We start from the raw sequence: 25,873 nt of genomic DNA, 5'->3' as shown, positions 1-25,873 counted from the left end.
CTGTTGCAGTCATTGGGAGTAAACTAGGAGATGGGAAGTTTTTCTCTGTGTAACTCGGTCTTTCAAATACATAAAATAAATCTCTTTTAAGAGACAAAGGAAGAAATAAATAAATAAAAAGGAAGAAAAGAAGGAAATAATTATTATAGAAAGTTCAACGTTGAGGCCAGCACTGTGGGGTAGGAGGTAAAGCCAATGCCTGCAATGCCGGCATTCCAAATGGCCATCGGTTCAAGTCCCAGCTGCTCCACTTCCAATCCAGCTCTCTGCTATGGCCTTTGAAAGCAGTAGATGATGGCTCAAGTCCTTGGGCCTCTGCACCCATATGGGAGACCCAGAAGAAGCTCCTGGCTCCTGGCTTTGGATTGGCACAGCTCTGGCCGTCGCAGCTAACTGGGGAGTGAACCAGTGGATGGAAGACCTCTTGCTCCCTCTCCTTCTTTCTCTGTGTAACTCTTTCAAATTAATAAATACATCTTCAAAGCAAAAAGTTCAGCCTCACAGTGGCCCAAAAGGCTTTTTTATTTTAACTTGGACCCACTAATCGTAATTCTGTCCTGCAAAGTGACTCCTTTTCTCCTGTAATGCCTGGCAATTAATGAACATAGTTATTATTTTATCCCATAAGTTTTTTCTTGTTAAAAATACTAAATTCCTGCAACTACTACCCTCCTTTAAATTGAATTAAGCCAACTTAACATTTAGTGAATGTGACCATTATCCACCTCTGTGCTTGAATATCAGAATACATAGGGGATCCATGGTTTATTGTCTTAAGATCACATTTGGGACAGGGAGAGTGAGTGACGTAGAGACTTACCATTGCAATTCATTCTAACAGATGTACTGAGTCATTTGCCTTGGGAAGTGCAGAAATCCCTATCTAAGAAATTGTTTTTTTTTTTTTTTCACAAAGGAAAAATCAAGGACAATATTTCATGGAAATCAAAGTATTTGTGTACATACATGAAAACCAAGTTGTATTAGGAAAAAAGGGCACAGATATCACTCCCATCATGATCTAAACCCTCCATGGCTGTTGCAGGCATTTGCACACTGAACCAGCAGGTGGAAGATGTGTGTGTGTGTGAGAGAGAGAGAGAGAGGAAAAGAGAGAGAGAGAGAGAGAGAGAGAGAGACTCTGCCTTTCAAATATGTAAACAAATCTTAAAAAAAAAAAAAAAACTGGTGCCAGCAAGGTGGCACAGTGGGTTAAGCTGCTACCTGCAACACCTGCATCCCACATCAGAGCACCTGTTGTAGTATTGGCTATTACATGCTTTCTGTCCAGCTCACTATTACTGTGCCTGGGAAAAGAGAAGATGATGGTACAAATGCTTGGCCTCTTGCCATCCATGTGGAGACACAGATGGAATTCCTGACCATCATTTCATTCTGACCAGAACTGGATGTTTGGCCATTAAGAGAATGAACCAACAGATGAAAGATTCTCTCTCTTTCTCTCTCTCTGTGTCTCCTTCTCTCTCTCTCCTTCTCACTCTTTGTGACTCTGTTTTTCGAATTTTTAAAAATTGGAACACTTGTGGATAATCACTATGATTGGAATAACTTACTTCATAAAATTCATGAATATTATTTATAGGTCATTGCTTATATTAGGTCATTTATTCATTTTATTAAGAATAATAACATAAAATAATTGAAAATTACAATATTGCAAAAATAAACATGAAGCATCTCCATTAACTCATTATATTCATTATTTTATGTGCCTTCTGTTGATCTCCTGACTTTCCAAAGAATTTCCAGACTCCAGGGATGTCCATTGAATAGCCACAGATCTGACCACCTCTTTAGCTTTTAAATAACTTGGATATTACTTTAGACCTAAAAATAACTAGAACTTGTTACCATCATAAAATTTGTTGGCAGATACTAGAAACACAAATGAGAAACTCTGTTACATTAGCTTTTATAAGATGTGAAAAATGTGTTTTGTCAAAGTAAAAAACACAGTTAGGAGACTTGTGTGGATGAAAGGATGCAACTTATTGGAAGGCATCAAGGGAAAATTGAGCTGGAAGAAGAACAGACAGAAGCGAGGTTAGAGGCTTTGTTAAAGGAAAGTACACTTCTTATTAGTCTGCACGATATAAATCTTTTTGAAGGGAAGTAAGCTCACAAAAGCAGGACAAGGTCGTGTTTTCCTGAAAACATGAGAAAAAATGGGAACACATCCATTCTATCAAATGACTGGTACAATAAGCAAATTATATCCTGCTAACAGAAGCAATGGAACCAGTAGAGATGGTGGTAACACTAAAGGAAAACACGGGATGGAGAACAGGTATAACTATTTTAAAATAATCCCTATATAATTGTTTTCCTTATGTAAAGGAAGCCACTGAAAAGTGTTTCTGATCTCGTTCACAATTCTATTACTTCTTTTAACATGAAAATGCCTGCTAGGCATTTCTTACAGCAAATTGAAATGATATCCTTGCCAAACCAGAATAGGAGAAAGGAATAACTTCTAGGGAGAGAGAAGCCAGGGCGAGGGGCGGAGGAGGAGAAGGTGTGAAGAGTGTTGAAGCAAAGGAATGCTGTTTTGGCATCTCATCCATGTCAGTGACAGCAGGTGCCACAGAGGAAAAGACAACCAAATAAACGGCAAGGAAACCAGGAGAGCAGACACAAAGGGGGAAGCAAATCCCTCTGCCCTGCGCCTCATTAATCTTGTCAAAAATACTTGCTGTTGAGAAATGCTAATCTCACTACCCAAAGTAGCCTCCCTCACAAGAATGTTTTAAAGGTCTGGTGTATCTAATGACTGAGCCATTTAATAAATTACTTACTTATGTTACTATAAAAGCCAGTCCAGCAGCTGTAACCTCCATGTAAGGCACTAAATCCTTTTACCTGACTTTCTAAAGGTTCCTCTAAATCATATTTAGTGACAGAGTGAGGTACACAGGAATCAGGATTTAGTGGCGGGGCATACTTCATGCTGTTTCGGGTAGGTCAGGAGGTCTAACTTGGATTTCTTCCCAGTAACCTGATCTAGGTGAATCAGCAGGTTATAAATGAAAGTCAGTTTCTAAGATCTCCTGACTTTCTTTAACTATCAGGAACTTTGTAGGAACCTGGTGAGAAACAGGAAAAGACAAACAGATAATAAATACCTTTGACCAATATTACAAGGTTGCAATTTCTCTCTCTTAAAACAAGATGAAATGGGGTGCTATTTTGCATAAGCTAAGCACTTGTATAGATTCCTACCATTTTATTTCCACTGCCAGACCCAATACCTACTTAAATAACTGGGAAGTGTTTCAGAGCTCACAGGCAGCTTGTGAGCTCCTCCAGAGTTGGTTCTAAGACTTTCACATGTTTTTGTCACTCATAGCATGGAAACATTCTGTAACACATTAAATCATAGGAAGAAAGAGAAGAAAGGGGAATAAAGAAAACAAAATGTATTGAAGAGCTGTCACATTCAAGCTATTGACATCCACTGCATCATTTTATCCTCACAGCAACTCAGATGAATTAAGAAACTTCAGCACAAGGTCACAACAGCAAAAAAGAATTAGCCTTTGATTCCAACTTTGTCTGATTTGGAAACTTGAGCTGTTGACACTGGAGGGAAGATGTTTGAATGTTACCAACATTTCAGTACCCTTTATACCATACCTCACTGATAATTGTGTTTATGTCCTACAGTCGCATGGTCCTGCACCATGTCATGGAGTATCATAAAATTCCCTCATTATTACTGTCAGTTAAAAGACTTACATTATCACAGTATAGTAAAGATAGAACTTATGTTTACACAATCTCAGAGAATCCTAAGGGTGTCCCAAGCACCAATGGTGTCACATTCCCTTCATCGTAAAAGGGATAATAGCACTTGCTGGTTTTGAAAGTCATGGACACAGTGGGAATATTCAATGACTTTGTGGGTCAGCATAGAAAAATCATAAGAAATATGAAACTATCTCAATTTTCTCATCATACTAAAATAGCAGTAATAATAATAGCTCAGAGATATGTTATAAAGCTCTACAGGCCACCTTGTATAATGCATGTAAAGCAACTCATAGCCCAGAGTAAGTGTTCAGTCCATGCCAGCTGTCGTCAATGCTATTTTCATAATTATGATTAAGATTATTGAGCTCCTAGTCTCTGACACAGGAACCTACTAGCTCTAGAACCACAAAGTATAACATTTATTTTTGTTTCTGTTCTAGTGACAATTTCATTACATCTACTTTGTATTCCAGTGGTGTTACTGGGCAATTAATATGGATAAGAGTAAGCTACAGATGGTAATAAAGTGATTATATTTGCAAATGGAGTCCTCAGTAATTTGGATATTTATAAATAGCTCAGGATTCCTGACTCTATGTGTAGCAAAACAATGATGGAAATCCGGATTTTATACATCCACTTTTCAACCTGCCCTCAACTCTCAGAATAACTGAACATAGGAGACTGAAAGACCACAGCTCAACAGTAAAGCTCTATCTTTACTGCTTACCTTTTTCTTAATGTCTTTCAGGAATGTTCACACTCGATCTACTCTGAAATGTCTGATTTTACTTTTTATATTTGTTGTGTATCTGGGGTGAGGACAGGCAGGTAAAGGTTAGGTCGTGTGGTATCCAGAGGCTGGAAATTGAAACCCCCTGTTTCTCACAGCCCAGGTGTGGTGCAGACAGCCAAGACCTCCACATTTCCTCACTGTGCCCTAAACATGACCTTAACCCTGGGACAGAAAGAGAAGCAACATCACAGTGAAAGGCTGCTGTTAGCTGTGTGGGAGCAAGCAGTGGGGATCTATTGCACTGCCCTCCACTGTGTGCTAATACTTCCAGTCTCTCCTAGTTGAACTGGACCCTCTGAAGCAGTGGAAGGGTCAGAGTGAAACCTTAGTGCCCATCAAATTCATTTTTGAATTCATTCCATGAAGCAGTAAGAAAATCAGTCATATTGATTCCCTTCTTTCTAGTCTATCTTTAAATCTACTGGAAAGATTTATTTTCATTCAAGATATTTATCTAAACAGACTTCTTTTCTACTTCTTTCTCTATTCTTATAAATAAGTAAATGAATTACAAATAGATGTATGTGAGTGTATATATATATATATATCTTTTATATATATATATATCTTTTAATGCTGTTTTCCATACACTTGAACTATCTTCATATATGAAGATAGTTCAAGTGTATGGAAAACAGCATTAAAAGATACTGCACATGGGGCTGGGGCTGTGGCATAAGTAGGTAAAGCTGCCGCCTGCAGTGCTGGCATCCCATATGGGCACTGGTTCAAGACCCGGTTGCTCTACTTCTGATCCAGCTCTCTGCTATGGACTGAAAAAGCAGTAGAAGATGGTCCAAGTCTTTGGGCCCCTGCACCTGCATGGGAGATCCAGAAGAAGCTCCTGGCTCCTGGCTTCGGATTGGTACAGCTCCAGCCGTTGCAGCCAATTGGGGAGTGAACAAGTAGATGGAATACCTCTCTCTCTCTCTCTCTCTCTCTCTCTGTCTGTCTCTCTCTGCCTTTCCTTCTCTGTAACCATTTCAAATAAATAAGTAAAATCTTTAAAAAATATAATGCACATTTACCACCGGCTTTTTGAAGTACCTTCAATCATGTCTTTTATATAAAAATATCAAGCTGAAACTATCATCTCTCACCCAACAGACTGAATTTCCCTTGCATTGGTTAATCATTTTGCATATATTCCAAGTATGTATCAATTATAAATCTATCAATGATAATCACATATCCTTTTGACTTCTTTAAAGAATGTATCTCCTTTTTTCCATTTAAGACAATATTAATGCTTATATGATGCCTCAGTTTCATTAAGTACAGGTAGGAAAATATTTTCATTTTTTCTTTTCTGTATCTCTCAGGATAGAATGATTGAAAGTGATCAGAGAACGGAAGAGTGTAACAAATGGAATTTTCTTTACCAAAATTTACTAAAACAGCATGGACTTGTAAAGTTAGTTTTATAAAGTATTTTTGGGGGGCTGGTGCTGTGGCATAGCTGGTAAAGCTGCCGCCTGCAGTGCTGGCATCCCATACAGGTACCGGTTCGAGTCCCAGCTGCTCCACTTCCGATCCAGCTCTCTGCTTTGGCCTGGGAGAGCACTGGAAGATGGCTCAAATTCTTGGGCCCCTGTACCCACATGGGAGACCCAGAGGAAACTTCTGGCTCTTGCTTCAGATCAGCCCAGTTCCAGCCATTGCAGCCATTTGAGGAGTGAGCCAGCTGATGGAAAACTCAACTCCTCTCCTCTCCTCTCCTCTCCTCTCCTCTCCTCTCCTCTCCTCTCCTCTCCTCTCCCCTCCTCTCTTTCTCTCTCTCTCTCTCTCTCTGCCTTTCAACTGAATAATCTTTATAAAATGAGTGAAGTATTTTTGGCAACTATTTAGTTAAATGCAAGTCTTATGTAGTGTTAATTCAGTTCTTACGAATGTTGCCCCTTCCTTGCTAGAAAACACCATTTTATGGAAAGAGCCATTTCTCAAATGATGTTTTCTGTAGTAAGACTCCAACATGCATGTGGACTCCCTGCAGCTCTCTGCCAATCTTTCTGGATCTCTGAATGCTGAAAACAGGAAATGAGAATACAAGACATCTGGTAGATTTTGTGGGCTTCTTAGAGGAACAGTAACAGGCAAGGGAAGTGTGATGACTCGGTGGTCCTCCAATGGCCTTTGCTTCCTCAGAAATATGGCCCAGGAGAAAACCAGTATCTATTGCAGATATGTTCCTATGCCAACCACCATAGAACATTCATACACAGGATTGGAATATTCGTGAAGTGCTGGTTTAGAGTATTCCAAGTAATAAGCACTTGCATAAGCTGATGACTAATCACAGGTTTCAGGATAGTATGGCTTCCATATTCTCAAAAGGTGACCTTTCAGTTCATTCTCAAAATCTTGGCACTTGGCTTAACGAATGTCAGACCACCGGCCTTATACTTAGTGCTATGATTTGCTTTGGACTTCTTCTGCTACAAAGAAAAGACCTAGCACTTACAGTACTTCCTCAGGAACTTCCCTGTTACCATGGGCATCAGGCAGACATGTGATTCTTCATTCTTTTCAATTCCTTTACTAAATGTTCTTCCTAGAAAGATATTTTCAATAGTAACTACATTTCTATGTTTTTAACAAGATGCCTCAATCATTTAAATACATACCTCTGATACCTAATATATAGGTATAGGCCAGTATGAGCCAACAGTGCTATTAGGAAATAGTTTTGTTCATATTAAGTAAGAAAAAGCAAGACAACATTGCTTGTGCCAGATCAAGTTTTGACCGGTATGTGCTTATCCTTTACGTAACAAGTGTATTTTATAAGAAAAAAACACAGGGGAAATATTTTTATTTATTTTACTAGCTGTACAAAAGCCATGTTGGCAATTGAGGAACCCATAAACTAAAATTGTCTCATGTGGTTCTTATTATGGAATCAAATAATTATGTAAAAGGCAAGCACACACCAATCATAACCCCATATGGCTAAAGAACAGGAAAATGTGGCTCCACTTTCATTAGTAAAGAGAGACATATATTTCACGATGTGTTCAAACCTGGTTCTAAACTCACTCTGATTGTACTGCAGCATTTGGTACCATATCTGCTGATACAGGTTAATGTGATCTACAAGGCTTGGATGGAGTAGGCTGTTCTTAGCCTTGCAGCAGCATGAACAGAGCACCAATAGAATAAAAATTTGACTTATATGCAGCAAATTGCATTCATTTAACCACCGTTATTCCAGTGTGTATAATTTTTTTTCATTACCAGAAAAAAAATTCAAGTTCTGGAATCAAAAGATTTCATATGTAAATATTTTCTAAGTGCCTTCAGTGCTGCTTTCAGTTAATCTCCAAGGAAATATAGGGCAGCTATCATGAATAGAAGATAGGTACCCATTTGTTGGGGGTTAGTCAGCAAGACAGTGAATTAGTGCATCATCCATGGGACACCAAGGAGTAGCCATTTGGGCCTCTACAAAGTGTTGATACGTAAGGGCACTAGTTTCTTATGAGGAACAAGAAAATAGAGAGCCCTGAGAATCAACATTGATTCTGCTAAAACTTATTTTTGAACTTTTTGTCATTTACTTTTAAGGTTGTTTTTCAAAACATATGTGAACACATGGCTAAGTGATACTCCTACCCAGAATCCAGTTGATGTACCCTGACTTTTGTTGCATATCTGCCACAACTGGGACACAACTGTTTTCTTCTCCTAAACTTGTCCCAGAAAGCAGATGAAGTAGAAAATTAGTTCTTGACATAGTTTTCTAAATTACTCTGAGACTTACGTATGACACTGATTTATTTGGCAGGAAAATAAGTGCAACAGAGGTAAGTGTTGTTGATTTATAATCCTGTTAAATATCAATACATTTTATGAACATTAATTTAAAATACAGTCAATAGGCAAAAACATCTGATCAAATTATTGAGCTCTTAAGTATTTAATGTATGATATTCAGAATATCTGTCAGAAAAAATTAAAGAATTAGATGTTTGTATCATAACTGATGTAAAAATGTATCCTGTTATGTTAAATAATTATTTTAAAAACATTTTTAAGAAAGACAGACATAATATGTTTTCCCTGATGTGAAGCAAATAACAGAATATCTAAAGTGAAATGTGGCTGGCGCCACAGCTCAATAGGCTAATCCTCTGCCTGCGGCGCTGGCACACTGAGTTCTAGTCCTGGTCAGGGGGCCGGATTCTGTCCTGGTTGCCCCTCTTCCAGGCCAGCTCTCTGCTGTGGCCCAGGAGTGCAGTGGAGGATGGCCCAAGTGCTTGGGCCCTGCAACCACATGGGAGACCAGGAGAAGCACCTGGCTCCTGCCTTCAGATCAGCGCGATGCGTCCACCGCAGCATGCCGGCCACAGCGGCCATTGGAGGGTGAACCGATGGCAAAAGGAAGATCTTTCTCTCTCTCTCTCTCACTGTCCACTCTGCCTGTCAAAAATAAAAATAAATAAATAAAGTGAAATGCACTGGAATCAAATGGACTGAAATAGAATGAAATTTTGAGATCCAATGATTATTTACAGCCTTTGTCTCTTCCATTGAGAAATGGTGTGTTGTTTTTTTTCTTCATACTATTTGTTGAACTATTTTACTTAACGTAGGGTTAACTTTATGATCATTATGTAAACCGAAAATAGAACTTCGTAAAAATTAAGAGTGAGAATGGGAGAGGGAGGAGGAAGAAGGTTAGAGCATTGGTGGGAGGGAGCATAGGGTAGAAAGTATCACCATGTCCCTAAATCTGTATATATGAAATACATGAAATGTGTATAACTTAAATAAAAATTAAAAAAGAAAAGAAAATATCAGAGCATTTAGTAGAGCATATCATATATGCAATTACTCTCACACATTGAGTGGCAAAAATAGAGAAGAAAATAAGTAGCAAATGAAGTATTGTCTTTACCTTTGTCCAATGTACAATGTATATTTGTAAGGAGGTCATGAATATTCTTTTCTATTTTACATACGATAAATATATTGTGTAAATTTTAGTTCAGTGTTAACAACATTCATTTGTAGCTGGAAAATACCTACTTTTAACACATATGAGTAAAATAATTGTTTTTGAAAATTAATACAATTTTTATTGGCAGCATCCATAAGTATTGAATGTAACCAGAATCTAGATTTCTGGACCTGTTTATTTGGTATCAGAATGTGTGACCAAACACACTATTGAAACTGAAATAGCCAGTCAGTAGATACTAATAAGTCATGAAGATGACATTAGACCAGTGCTTCTAAGGCTCTAAGATTGGGGACAAGATTTTGTTTACATTCTTGGAATCTGCTGGGTCTGGAACAATTAGAGGTCAAACATAAAAGAGTTTGACTGGATCCTGACAGTATTATTAAGAAGAGTTGATAAGAAAAACCATTGAATTTCAGGTTTTGGTATTAGGAGGCACTAAACTTAGTTCTGTACTAATAACTACAATGTTGTTTACCAATACCTTTCCTTTGAAACTCCAATGAGGGATAGAACATGAAGATTTTTGCTTACTGTTTTATCCTCAGAGCCCAGTCCAGTGTGAAGCATAGATTTTTACATATTTTTAGAAAAAAATAAATGAACAAATATCTTTAAACTTAATTTTCTTTTTTATAAAATATTAATGTTTATCTCACAGTATTAAAGACTAAATATATTATTTGTAAAACCTGAATTTATTCTTTACATATTAATAAGTGGATTTTTTTAAAAAGATTTATTTATTTATTTGAAAGTGCAACAGAGAGAGAGAGAGAGAGAGAGAGACAGTGACAGAGAAAGCTCAATCTTTCATTAGTTGGTTCACTCCCCCAATGGCCTCAACAGCCAGTACTGGGTCACTTTAAAGCCAGAAATCAGGAACTTCACCCAGGTCTCTCACATGGATGGTAGGGGCGCAAACACTGGAGCCATTTTTCATTGCCTTCCTAGTAACATTAGCAGAAACCTACATTGGAAGTAGAGCAGACAAGACTCAAATTAGCACTCCCATATGGGATGCTGGTGTTATAAGCTATGGCTTCACTCATTATATTACCACACAGTCCCTCATAAGAGGATTTTCAAAAGCTTGGTATTTATTTGCATAATTGATTTTCTGTTTATATATGAAATCCTATAACTATTTCTCTATCTAGTACCTTTCTTTACTGTATCTAAGAATTAATTTGCCCTTCAAAGATGAAGATAAGGCCGACCACAAAGAGAAGAAAAAAAGAATGTGGATTCAGAAATACTCTCATATAAATTTGGAAGACATACAAAACACAAACCATTTTTGCCCAAAGTTTAGCAAATGTTAATATATCTCCATTGAGTTCCTAGGAGTCTTTGATACACAATTTTAATAAGAATAGATTCTATTGTAAAAAAGCATTTCTTTCCACAGAATTGGAGAGAGGGATGCACAATTCAATTTTTTTTTTTCCTAAGCACTTTTGTTTTGGCTGCCACATGATGTACATCCGCATGAGTAAGAGAACAGAGCAGGATGGTAAGGAAATATCTGTCATTTTAACACTGCATTACGGAGTGACTCACAGCAACAGAATGAAGAGAGGAACAGAGAAGGCATTTGGTGAGGTCAATAGCATTGCAGACATGGGAGACAGAAACAAGTCAAACCAAACCCTACAAGCCTGGCCTGCCAGGAACTGATGACTTTCCAGAAATGCAAACAGTGAGGATGGAGGGCATACATTGTCTGGACTAACTTTGGGGACTGCGCATGTGTATGGCCCTGAGCCCTCTGTGTACAGGCCACTGATTAATCCTCTGAAAGGCTTTGCTTCTGTTTCTGAAAGCCAGGCTGGAGCACAGCACACCACCTTGCCAAGCCACTAGAAAGGAAAAGAACTTTCAGCACCGTGTTCCCATCTACAATGTTTATTTCTCTAAATCTTTTCACAATTAAAATACTCTCAATTAGTATACAAGTATCTTTATGATTTGCTATATTCTTTCAACTTGCAGTGTAACATTATTTATTTTAACTTCAATTTACTTTTGATGTGGTGCATGTCTGCAACTGACCACAGAACCCGTTTTAACATTTAACAGCACCCTTCCTTCTTCCTTTCTCAAGCCATTTTCAATCACATGTTTTACATTTTCGTTGGATTCAGATATGTTTTCAGCAGATAGACAGTAAAACAAACAGAAATAAATTGATTTTGGTAAACAGCGGAGATGTAACATGAGGCAAAAGTTCAATTTACACTTTTCTTGTTTCTCTTATCCTTTTTTTTTCTTAGCCAAAGGATACAATTTTCATTTTAATAGATAAAATAATCTCAATTAGAGGCAATAACCAGACTGTGACAGTCCAGCTTTCCTTTCGTTTGAGGCGATGGTTTTTTTCCCTTTTGTCTGAAATATCACACTGTACTAAAACTTCTTTTTAACAGGGTTGTGTGTGGGGGATAGGGGAATAATACAAAATGTTCTGTTTACTTAAAATACAAAACCTAACTACCACCACCGACAACAAAAATTCCTTGTTAAAAATAAGTGAACTGTAAGTGAACTAAAAAGACCTTTTAAAGTACATTTGCTTTTTTTTCCTGTCTCATGTTATTGAGTATTAGTATGGAACTCCATTTGGGTCAAATCGATGTCAGATATCATTTCTGACTGCCAATCCAACATGGGTTCTTCCCCCAGGAACTCAATGTTATCACCGGATGTTTCAAAGAGCTAATTAGCAAATCATTTCCACTGTCCTTCTGAGGTGTTTTAGGCAAATGGAATACTAGGACATAAAAATAGAGGGAGGCATCACAGCAGTGTGCTCCAAATGTGGAGCCTCTTGTATCCAACGACAAATTGCTAAATCTTCTACAGAAGCCTTCGATTATGAATATTTGAATGTGTGAACTCATTCATTCCCAACAAATACACATTGAAAGACATGCTTTCTCCATTATACCAGGGGACATAGGGATCTGGAGAGGATACGTAAGAGGCTTAGATTGACATGCAAGAGCCATCACTGACCCCAGGTCTGACAGAACCAAGCCATGGACAGACATTCTGCTCAGTATGGCTCACTCATCCCCAGAGACCACATTCGGAGATAATTTTCACTTGTGCAGATAATAAAGGAGGAAAGAGAGGTAGGAAAAGAGAATCAGTTCAGTGTGGGTTACACTTTGTCCCATATCATCTCCTTTACTTATGTTGAGCTCCCTGGCAAAGCCTTTTTGCTCAGAAGTCTAGCATGGCACAGCTGAATTCTGTGTTCACTCTATTACAAGTCTGCAATTAAGGTACTGGCAGCATGTGTTCTTAACTGGAGGCTCTGGGGAGAGATCTTCTAAATTAATTCTTGAAGTGGGAGAAATTAAGCTCCCTTCTGCTACAGTATTGATGTCCCCAGTGCTTTGCTGGCTGTCTGGGGCGAAGGGGTGATTGGCATTTCCTAGAGGTTCCTTTCAAATTTTCCTCACGGGCTCCATAGTAGGTTCTCAATTTGATTGAGTACTTTTTCTCTTCTATCTGATGGAGGAAACTGCATTTTAAAAGGCTCAGGTGATTTGGCTACACTCATAATCTCCTTTTTAAAACTCAGTTGAAATATATATTATAACTTCATCACTGGAGCAAAATCTATTGTCTTTATAGCAGCAGGAATCTTGGGGGCTACTACAGTGAGAAATCATTTAAAGTTACTCTGATATTTTTAGAATTACATTGAAGTTGGAAAGAATGTATCCAGATGGTGTAACTTCAACATTTTACATATATTGCTAAGGAGATAATTTTATAATTAATGAAAAGGATAGTGCAATATAGTTTTTGAGATAACAATATAGTAGAGTATTTCAAAACATTCATGGAAAATGGAAATAAAAGCTAACTATTTTGGTGCAAGATTTTTTGAAATCCATGCATCCTAAGGGTCGTCAAAAAGCTTAATGAGAGGCCGGCACTGTGCTCAATAGGCTAATCCTCTGCCTTGCGGCGCCGGCACACCGGGTTCTAGTCCTGGTCAGGGTGCCGGATTCTGTCCCAGTTGCCCCTCTTCCAGGCCAGCTCTCTGCTATGGCCCAGGAGTGCAGTGGAGGATGGCCCAAGTGCTTGGGCCCTGCACCCCATGGGAGACCAGGAGAAGCACCTGGCTCCTGCGTTCGGATCAGTGTGGTGCACCGGCCGCAGCGCGCCGGCCGCGGCGGTCATTGGAGGGTGAACCAACGGCAAAAAAAAAGGAAGACCTTTCTCTCTGTCTCTCTCTCTCTCACTGTCCACTCTGCTTGTCAAAAAATAAAAATAAATAAATTCAAAAAATTCAAAAAAAGCTTAATGAGAATGCATCTAACAAAAAAACTATGGCTTTGATTTCAAACTTTTGCACCAAAATAAACTTTTTAATTCCACTTTCTATAAACCTTATAAAGTACCTTCATGAATGTGAAAGTATAATTGAAGAATACAAAAATGGCTTATTATATTTAATTTCTAGTCTATATAATCAAAATACTAGTATTTTAGTTGGAAAAAAGTTCATATAATCCTGATACCTGATCCAAATTAGTACTACTATAGTATTTGTACAGATGTAACTACTGAAAAGAGGTAAAAGTTAGAATTCAGATCATAATTTCTATGGACCTGTGACACTTATGTGCCTCCTGATTTCTATCTTTTGAATGAGAGGGTGGACAAAAGACATTCTATCCTTATTCCATCACTGAATACTGTATATTTGGGGAGAAAATAAATTGTTTAGTTTTTATGTCTATAGATCAAAATGAAGAACTGCAGGAACTGCATCCAAAAACATCTGTACCTTAACTGATTCAGATGAAGAAATAGTAGACTTTGAGCAGATGCTGCTACGGGCTGACATTTGGAAGTCACAGAGAAGAAAATGAATGCATACACAAATGTAGTCAGATGGTAGATTGTGACACATTATATTTTCCAAAAATTATCCACATGTCATCATTAAAATATATTTCTTTGCAGTTATATAAAAGTCAGATGACAATTCTAACTGCCCAAGTAACCTTGACGTACCTTCTACAGAGTGGTGAAATCCATGTTTCTTCTCCATGTACCAGGCAGACTTTTGTAATTTCTTTCACTAATAAACCAAGGGGGAAGAGACACTACTTAACTTTGAGATTAAACTCTAAGAAAGTCATGCACATCTCTCTTGTTCTCTTGGGACAACTTCTCTTGAAACATGTCCACCATGCTGCGATAAAGTCCAAAATTTCCTCTATGAGAGGAATGCATGTAGAGACCACATGTAGGTTTTCTTGTTGACAGCTAAACTAAGGTTCCAGTCAAGAGCCAGCATCATCGACCAAAGATGTGAGTGAAGATGACTTTTAAGTACAGATTTACCCAGATGACTCCAGTTCCTGCTGTTGAATCTCCCTCAGTCTTAAATTCTTCTCAGCTGAGACCTCAGACGCTGGAGAAAAGCCCATCCATTACTATTGTTCCCAGTACAGATTCCTAACCCATTGGATTTATGAACACAATACAGAGATTCTTTTTTTTTTTTTTTTTTTTTTTTGACAGGCAGAGTGGATAGTGAAAGAGAAACAGAGAGAAAGGTCTTCCTTTTGCCGTTGGTTCACCCTCTAATGGCTGCCGCGGCTGGCGCACAGCGCTGATCAGATGGCAGGAGCCAGGAGATTCTCCTGGTCTCCCATGGGGTGCAGGGCCCAAGCACTTGGGCCATCCTCCACTGCACTCCCAGGCTATAGCAGAGAGCTGGCCTGGAAGAGGGGCAACCGGGACAGAATCCGACGCCCCAACCGGGACTAGAACCCAGTGTGCTGGCACCACTAGGTGGAGGATTAGCCTAGTGAGCTGCGGCGCCGGCCTATTACAGAGATTCTTTTCACCAATATGGGGGTAGTTGATTATATAGCAGTGCTAACAAGAACGCTGGAAAATTAGAATAAATTATACAAAGAAAAAAACTTTATTTCAGCCCTTTCTTCACTCAGATACTCCTCCGGTAGTGTCCTCTCAGCAAAATCAATGATTCATGAATCTGGCAAATATTATGTCAACTATTGGAGTGACCAAACAATATTACCACAAAGTTAACCAACACATGTTGGGAGGTATATGGGCAAAGTAAGTTTTTAAAAGATTTATTTATTTATTTGAAAGGCAGAGTTACAAAGAGAGAAAGATGTCTTCCATCCTCTGGTTCACTCTCCAAATGGCCAGAAAAGCCAGGGCTGGGCCAGATAAAAGCCAGGAGTCAGGAGCTTCTTCTAGGTCTCCAAGGTGGGTCCAGGGGCCCAAGTACTTGGGCCATTTTCCCTTGTGCACGAACAGAGAACTGGATTAGAGGTGGAGCAGCCAGAACTCGAACCACATATGCGTTCTGGTAGCTCAAGCAGCAGCTTAACCAGCCCAAAATCCTTTTTTTTTTTTTTTTTTTTTTTTTGACAGGCAGAGTTTGACACAGAGAGAGAGACAGAGACAGAGACAGAGACAGAGACAGAGAGAAAGGTCTTCTATCCATTGGTTCACCCCCCAAATGGCTTCTACGGCTGGTGTGCTGTGCCGATCTGAAGCCAGGAGCCAGGTGTTTCTCCTGGTCTCCCATGCGGGTGCAGGGCCCAAGCATTTGGACCATCCTCCACTGCCTTCCCGGGCCACAGCAGAGAGCTGGACTGGAAGAGGGGCAACCGGGACAGAATCCGGCACCCCAACTAGTACTAGAACCTGGGGTGCTGGCACCTCAGGTGGAGGATTAGCCAAGTGAGCTGTGGTGCTGGTCATCCCCAAAGTACTTTCAATAAATGATCATAATTGGTATAATATTTTAAAGTTCTTTGTAATCTCACTGGTTATTTACAGATACATATATGTATATACATATTTGTATTGTTAATAATCTGGTAAATGTCTATGATATAGTGACACAATTCTAATCTGGGTACCCTTGAGAAGATTGGATTTCATGAATCTGTAGAATCAGGCTAAACATTGCATCCTGTGGGGAGCAGGGTCCCTCTCCGGCAACATGGCGGGACGCCCGGGAGACAAGTACTGAGAGGTTGGACTGAGACTAACTCTATGCGTCTGATCTCCCACCAGATGACGCTGAGAGAGAGTAAACAAATCTTACACAGCTGCTTTGTTAATTAGCTGATTCCTGACCCAACCCCTGTTTGGAAGAAAGCAGTGTGCTCAGCACGTGGGCAGCAGAGCACGGATTGGTGGGAGAGGACTATAAAAGGGGACTAGAGACAACATGCAGGGGCCCCCTGAGAGTCTGTCGGAGAGCTCGCTGGTGCTGCTCCTCCGCGAAAGCTCCCCCGTGAAGGCGGGGGAGCAGCAGCAGCAAATCCGGGAAGGACCGGAAAGAAAACGGCGTCCGGTCCGGTGTCGTTCCTCCGCGAGTGGGGGAGCGACAACATCCCATCAAGCTGGAGAATGTGTACCTCCAGAACTACTTTAAGTCCTTACATAGCTCAGTGCAGTAAACAAGAAAGGGGGCTGTGTGTGAAGCAAGTTGGTGGAAGAACCCATGGGAGCCTGCAATGGTGGCTAGAGTGGTTCTGGGCACAAGAGGTGTCTGAGACCATAACCAGGATCCTGATGACAGGAAGCCTTGTTGGCTTCCTGTTGTCAATAGAACAGTTATTTGTTGGGAAACTCTCGCACAACCAATGAGAATGTTGTTTAGTGAAAGTGGATGAATTTACACTAACGCCGCAGATACAACTGCCGACCTGTCTTAAAGGTTCCTTTCTTCCTTCCTTCCTTTCTTTCTATCTTTCCTTCCTTTTAAATATTTATTTATTTATTTATTTATTTGAAAGGTGGAGTTACAGAGAAAAAAGGAAAGAATGAAAGACACACACACAGAGAGAGAGAGAGAGAGAGAGAAATCTTCCACCTGCTATTTCTCTCCCCAGATGGCTGCATTGGCCAGTGCTGGGCTGGGCTGAAGTCAGAAGCTTTATCTGGTTTTCCCACATGGGTGCAGGGATGGAAGTGCTTGGGCCATCTTTTGCTGCTTTCTCAGGCACATTAGAAGGTAGCTGGATCAGAAATGGGGCAGCTGGGACACAAACCAGTACCCATTTGGGATGCTGGTGTCTCAGTAAGTGGTTAAACGCACTACTTGACAACACTGGCCTCTTTTTTTTTAAGCTAATCTGTTTTTTTGGACATTATACTTTATATAATGTAGTGTAACACCTTGGTTAAACTGAAAGATTGTCAGGAAACTTGTATTTGTTAGCAACCATGGTGTTTTATTCTTAAATTATTTCCTGAAAGCCTTTAGTTTTCTTGAAAGAAAAATTAATTTAAAAATTTTTCATTTGGAGATAATCTTAGTGTTTTTTTCTTTGGTAATTTGGCCTGGGTTTGTTTTGAGTTATAAAAGTGAGTGCTTTTCAGCAAGCACTGTACATTTTTTCTTGTCTACTGATTTTGATTTTAAAATCTTCCTTTAGGGTCAGCAAGGTAGAGCTGTGAGGTGGCTTAGTAAGACCAGTTACCGAGCAAGAGGAAAAACAAGTATATGTTCTCTGACTTTTGTAGCAAGAGTGGTTTCTCCTAACTACCAGTTCCCATTTCATTTTAATGTGGAAGATCAAGGTGAGATGCAATCACATAATATGACCGTATCCCCAAATCAAAAAGTAAACTCAAAGCAGTTAAAAACTAGTTTAGTGGCACTACACACAAACCTCAATTAGATGAAACTACTCAAAATGTCAATGATTCTTGAAAAATTGAGAAAAATGAAGAGGAAAAGAGTCCATCATAATCCACCAATCAACACAACTGAACCAACAGAGGAGAATTCTGACTGCCAAGTGTTACATCTTGGGCATGGAGCAAACTGCCAGATAGGTCCAGAAAAATCATTTTTAGAGAAGTTTTTTTTACTCCTGGTGCAGAACTGGGCAATAAGTTTCTGTAACCCAAGAATACTTATTTTCACTATAAGTCACAATGAATTTTCTTCCCTCATTTCAGCCATCACATTATTAGCCCCTAGACACTGAAACTCTATTTAAAATTTTTATTTGGGACCTAGTGCTATGGTGTAGCAGTTTAATCCACTGCCTGTAGGGCCAGCATCCCAAATGGGTGCTGGTTAGGGTCCCTACTGTTTCACTTCCTATCCAGCTGCCTGCTAATGCACCTGGGAAAGAAATGAAAGGTGACCCAAGTACTTGTGCCTCTGCTCTCACATGGGAGACCCAGATACAGCTTCTGGCTCCTGGCTTTCACCTGACCCAGCCTTTGCTGCTGCAGCCATTTGGAGAGTGAGCCAGCACTATATCTCTGCCTCCCCTTCTCTGTAACTCCACTTTTCAAATAAATAAATCTTTTTTTTTTTTTTTTAAAGAAAGACAGACATCTTCCATGTGCTATTTTACTCTCCCCCAATGCTGGCAAGAACTGTGGCTGGACCATGCTAAAGATGGATGCCCAGAACTCAGTCCAGGTCTCCCTTGTGGGTAGGTGGGACCCAACTTCTTTGGGCATCATCTGATACCTTTCAAGGTGTGCATTAGCAGGAAACTGTAATCAGAAGCAGAGGCAAGAACTGAACCCAGGCTCCAACTATGAGACACAAGTGTCCCAACCTGTTTTTTAATTACTGTACCCAAAATCTACCCCATCTCCAACACTTCAATGTTCCTTCTTCAAAAACACATGATTCAATATGTACACTTCTCTTGTAGTTCAACACTTGCTGGTAAGAATTAGCATCAAGTATAGGATATCCTCCAATTTTCTTCACTCAAAAAACACAGCGGGACTTAGTATTAGAGGCGGTTTCAAGATGTTGCATACATTTTCTTATAATCTCATGTAACATTTCACTGGCTGATTCCCATATGACTGACTGGTCTCTTCTCCAAACCTGAAACACCCATTTGCTCTCATCTTGCCAATAAACTCCACTGTCTTCGTCTACACACTCCTCAGTCCTGTTTGGGTTATTTTTTGACTTATTGTGAAGCCTACATAAGAGAAGGCATATGAAGCCATAAGTTGGTGACAAAAACATAAGACAGTATGATCATTTAGTATATCCCGATTAATCATGGTTTACTCCAAAATAAGAGAACTAACAGCTTCCATGTCCTCATCATGGGCTGGCTGGGTACATCAAGTTCTGGAGATTCTGGGCTGCAGAAACTTTGGGTCAGAGGTGAAGCTGACACCATGAAGAGATGGGAAGCCAAAGATAAGCCCTGGGAAGGACAGAGAGTGTCATAAGAGAGATATGAGTGTGAGTAAATGGAAAATGTTTGGCGAGAAGATTCAGATGAGAGGGTAAAGGAACCAACTCTCCTTCTCCGCTACCCACACCTACATCTGAAGTCCCTTCTGAGTCAAGCCTTCACATACTTTAAAATGCAAAAGCAGATCTGGGGGATTAATTTTGAATAAGTAATGCTTTTAATTTGAGATTAAATGCCAAATATGAGAGGGTGGTAAAATATTCCTGCTACAGCCCAGATTCCTGTGACATAAGACATTATTGTGAATTAAATTCAAACAAAATGCAAATTATGGACCAGTGTTGTGGTAAAGTGGTTAGAGCCACCACCTAAAATGCTGGTATCCCATATGGGCACCAGTTCATGTCCTGGATGCTCTCCTTCTAATCCAGTTCCCTGCTAATGACCTGGGAAAAGCAGCAGAATATAGCTCAAGTGTTTGGATCCCTGCCACCATCATGGGAGACCAAGAGAAAACTTCTGGCTCCTGGCTTCAGCTTGGCCCTACCCTGGCTTTTGAAGCCATTGGAAATGAACCAGAGGACGGAAGATTTCTCTCTCTCTTCTTCTCTGTATCTACCTCTGTCTCTGTAACTCTTTCAAATAAATAAGTAAATCTTATTTTTAAAAAGAAAATAATGGTGTAATCAGTTATAAAGCAAGTATAACTAATTTCAATGGTTAAGTTAAGGCTCATTAACTTCATACTAATGGCAAACGTTTATCATAGGCTTGCTATATGCCAACCACTGTTCTAACTGCTATCAAATGGATCAAAGTTTTTAATACTTAGAACAGCCATATGAACTAGAAGCTTAATTCATTTCTTATCAAGAAGGAAATTGTGGTCTATAAATGCTACTAATTGATCTAAGAATTCATAGATTGAGAGCCTCAGAGTACTGGAAACCAGGTGATTTGACTCCAGAATCCACATTCTTTTTTTTTTTTTCAACTTTTATTTAATAAATATAAATTCCCAAAGTACAACATTTGAATTATAGCAACTTTTTCCCCCATAACCTCCCTCTCTCCCACAACCATCCCATCTCCCACTCCGTCTCCCATCCCATTCTTCAACAAGATTCATTTTCAATCATCTTTATATACAGAAGATCAACTTAGTATATACTAAGTAAAGATTTCAACAGACTGCACCCACACAGACACACAAAGTATAGAGTACTGTTTGAGTAGTAGTTTTAGTGTTAATTTGCATAGTACAACACATTAAGGACAGACATCCTACATGGGGAGCAGGTGCACAGTGACACCCGTTTTTGATTTAACAATGGACACTCTTATTTATGATGTCAGTAATCACCTGAGGCACTTGTCATGAGCTGCCAAGGCTATGGAAGCCTCTTGAGTTCACCAACTGTGATCTTATTTAGACAAGGTCATAGTCAAAGTGGAAGTTCTTTCCCTCCTTCAGAGAAAGGTACTTCCTTCTTTGATGGCCCGCAGAATCCACACTCTTAACTCATGATGCCAAACATATGGAAAAGTGAGAATCCTAAATGAATCTCAATTTTAAAATAAGGACTCTCTGCCATTAATTAACTATATAGTTACCTTGCATTGTTTACATGCAGTATATCTCTTTTCAAGCTCACGGGTTTCCCTAGCTAGTGACAGTTCTATTTCCTTTTGTTAGCTCTGTTTTCCCCTGGTTTTTCTTCTCCTCAGTCAGGAGCTAGGTTTCTGTTTTAGCCACAAATGTAACATGATCTTGGAATATGCTCTTCAAATCCCTCTCTAGCTTATTTAATGGATGGATGAATAAATGAATCGGTGAATTATCGCATGGGATAGCAAAATGTTTATAAACCTAGTAGGACATAATTTTCTGGGAGCAGAGGTTCTGTTCAAAGCTTTCCCTGAAATGAACTCTATAGGGAGGTCATGTAGGAAAAGTACAGGAATGTGGCTACTGAGTTGGAGTAAGAGTACAAACTAGAAGAGTTCTGTAAGTTAATATCCTTGAGATTTATTTGCTTACCTATGAAATTAGAGTCTGCCTATTATTTCTCTGATTCCCCTCAGTCAAAAATTATATGATGTTATGATTCTATAAATTATAATATGATTTCAATGACCAATTTTTAAAAGCTTCAAGCATTTTATTTCTGTCCATTGACTTTAGCTGGGCACATGAGTCTCAAATCTTTCTTCTCTGCCTCTTTCACTCTGTCATTCTTGCTCTCTCTCGTTTTCTTTCAAAGAACAAAGATATGTTCCCAAAGGTACACTTATTTCTCAGAATCTCTCACAGCTGAAATGATTTACTACATAAAAACTCCAAACAGAGCAGTGACATATCCCTTGTAAAGTATTCACAAGCTATTCAACCAAAATTAAAACTGGAAACTATGTCTTTGCTCATAAGGGGACATTGGCAATGATTAAATAGACTTCTATGAAGTTCAGGGGGTGAAAGCCATATTACATCATTATCAAAGCTAGATATTTTTCTTCAAATAGTGGGTAACAAGAGAACCATCTTTGGTCCTTGCTGTGCATGTGGAAATCTCTTGGACAACAATGGAAACTTGCATGGAGAACTGAACATGGGCTGATCCTTTTACTTAGTTATTTATTTGATTTATTAAATCTGCTTGAGCCTCTGGAGACAGGAACAGAACTGTAAAAAATACTAGTGTGCATCAATCTCACTCTCTTTCCCAACCTCACAGTTGGGATTCTCCATATCAATCAGACAAAAGCCTGGACTCAGCCCAGCTTATTAATGAAACTTGTATTCTCATTTTGCAGTCCTAAACAGAATTACATTTGTTAACACATTTTCCTCTCTGATCACTGTCCAGAATGCCTCAGGTTTTCTAATGTTTATTTTGTTTTTCTAATTCCTTCTCTGCTTCTAAGGGTCAATTGCACTACAAAATGAAGAAGGGTTGATTGAGGCTTTTTTTCATCAAGACTTGAGCCTTAAATGTATTTTCCTTTGGAAAGTATGACCCAGGGCACTGAACAGAACTAGAAGAGAGAAACGGGCTAGAAAATACAACCAGATTACTACTATTGACAATGATATTATCATTAAATCTACTAAAGCAGAAGGTATTGGTTACCAACAAGAATTGGTTACCTATCTAGCCCTGTCCTTGAGGCAAGATCTGACATTGCCAAGACATTAACAGAAGGGTGGGCTTTATGGGAAGACAACTTCTAAAGTCACACAAGGCCCCATACTGAGAAGGGTTCCATGCTCGGTTTAATGTTTTGCTATTGCAGTCTTGAAAGTCTTAACAATTTTTGAATAGGAGGCTCTACATTATCATATTGCACTGGCTCCTCTAACTTGCATAGCCAGTTCTGTTTAAGCATATAATCCAATTAAGAAATGTCAGTGATATTATAGATGTCAATATCTACACCAGAGTTTATTAAATTAAAAAAGCAGAGGAAGCTGCTATTCAGTGATCTACATGTACGTACCCAGACTGTATACTAGATCAAGTTCTTGATACGGAATGTCACCTTGAAATCTGAGGTATCATTCCTCTCATTTTCTAAAAAGAAAGAAAGAAAGAAAGAAAGAAAGAAAGAAAAGAAATTTGAGCCTCAGAGACCTTTTTTTTTTAAATCCTATTTATTCTGTTTATTTAAAATAGAAACCGACAGGGCCCTCCCATCTGCTGGTTTCCTCCCCAAATGCCTTCAACAGGCAGGTATGGGCTGGACTAAGTGGAAGCTAGGAGTCAGGAACTCAGTCTAGGTCACCCATATGGATGGAACATACCCAACCACTTGAGCCATTACCTGTTGCACAGGGAACACATTAGCAGAAGGTGGAGCCAGGATTCAAACCTAGGCACTCTGACAGGTTGCAGATATCTCAAGCGGCATTTTAATCGTTAGGCCAAATGCCCACCCAAACCTCAGCGACTGTAAGTAGCTTGCTTAAAAGTGTATAAGCAGTAAATGCTGAGCTCAGAACTTGAATGTCACCTTTAGATTCTGTATGCCATGCCACTTTTTCTGAATGCCTTATACTGGAGCTGCAACAGAGATTGAATACACATGCTGCAGGTATAGTCTGTAGGAGTTTTAGGAAGACTTGGATGGAGTTTATCTGCAAAAATCTAAAATGTCAAAGGGGAATCCATTTGATCTACATGTGATTTCCTAAGTGTTAGAGGATTTCTCTAACTGAGAGAGCAAGATACCTTCGAGTTGATTTACTGTGCTTACAAGTAAGGATATTGCTTTATAAATGTTCTCTTTGACAATGGAGATTACGCCTTGAATCCTCAGAGCACTTTGTACACAGTGAGTCATTAGAAAAACATTGATAAAATGGAGCTCCCTGTCTCTTTTCTACTGAGATCAGTATTAATAGTGTTTTCTTTTTCTTATACCACTTTTAAAATAGGTAACTCCCAGTTTGCCTCTAATCATTCCTTTTCAAAAATGTTTCTTTTCAACATCTCCAGTTTGTTTCAATGTCATCAATTCTTTCAGTTGTCACTGAAGGACATTGTAGACATCCAAGCATCTGTCCAGAAGGAAATCCCTTTTCCAAATCTTATTCTTTTTGTCTTTTTCCCTAGCCTTAATGATAATATTTTTTTAACTGTTGCCTGCCCTTTCCACCACAACTTTAGATTTCTGCTCTTACCTTGACAACCTGGAATTCACTTCTCTTACAAAAATTGATTTAAATGAATTTGCATACTAAATATTTGCTGTAGTTCATTTACCTCTTTTAATACTAATTCTAGGGTGTAGCATTGTGGCATAGCACATAAAGCCACCACCTGTGACATGGGCTGCCCATATGGGCACCAGTTCCTATCCTAGCTAAGGGGCAGGCATTGTAGCACTGAGAGAGCTAAGCTTCCACTTAGGATACTTGCATCCCCTATCAGGACACCTAATCAAGTCCTTGCTTCCCTGCTTATGATCCAGCTCTCCTTAGCACCTGGAAAGTGACAGGTAATGATTCAAATGCTTCAGTTCCTGCTCTCCATGTAGGAGACCTGGATAGAATTCCTGGCTCCAGGCTTCAGCCTGGCCAAAGCCCTACTGTTGCATCTATCTGGAGAGTAAACCAGAGGATGGAGGATATCTGTATGTGTGTCTGTGTGTGTTACCCTGCTTTCAAACAAACAAATCTTTAAAAAATAAAATAAAATGTATATGTATGATAGAGGGCTACCTAAGCCCTAAAGTCACCATCTTAAGTTATGGTCCCTTTTATTTCTTTATTTTTTTTTTTAAGATTTATTTATTTACTTGAGAAGCAGAGTTATAGACAGAGAGAGAGGTCTTCCATCTGCTGGTTCACTTCCTAAATGTCTGCCAGGAGCCGTTTGGTTTTTCCTGGTCTCCCACATGGGTACAGGGGCCCAAGCACTTGGGCCATTTTCACTGCTGTTCCAGGCCATCAGCAGGGAGCTGGATTGGAAGCCGAGCAGCCCAGGATTCAATCAGCAACCATATGGGATGCTGGTGCCTTAAGTAGATGCTTAACCTACTATGGCACAGTGCTGGCCCTGGTCTCATTTCTTTTAATGAGAAAATGAAGGCAATAGAATAGAAGAATACTAATAGGAAAATTAAATATGAATGAATGACCTTTTTAAGAAAAGTTAGAAATGTGTATCAGTAGGAGAAATCAAGTAACTTCTCTTTAGAATACATGGGCTGAGGGCTTGTGCCACAGCAGATTAATCTGCCTCCTGTAATGCAGACATCTCATGTGGGTGCTGGTTCCAGCTGCTCCACTTCTGATCTGCTGATGTTCCTTGAAAAGTGTCGGGAAATGGCATAAGTTCTCGGGCCTTTGCAACTATGTGGAAGACCTAGATGAAGCTCCTGGCTCCCAGTTTTGGTCTGGACCAGTCCTGGCTTTTGTGGCCATCTGGGAGATGAACCAGCCGATGGAAGACCCCCCCCCCTTTCTCCTCCCCCTGTCTCTGTAACTGTTCCTTTCAAACAAATGAAATAAATCTTTATAAACAAGCACTGATTCTGTGTTCTGTCAAAATTTAACTTGCTTTGAGCTCTCATTTTTAAGGTTGATTAAAAATCATTTCTCCAATGATGTTCATTCATCAGCCT

This window comes from Oryctolagus cuniculus, chromosome 5 (genome assembly GCF_051225735.1).
Source record: "Oryctolagus cuniculus isolate XC-2025 breed Fujian yellow rabbit chromosome 5, ASM5122573v1, whole genome shotgun sequence".
NCBI lineage: Eukaryota > Metazoa > Chordata > Mammalia > Lagomorpha > Leporidae > Oryctolagus > Oryctolagus cuniculus.
This window is presented reverse-complemented; position numbering follows the sequence as displayed.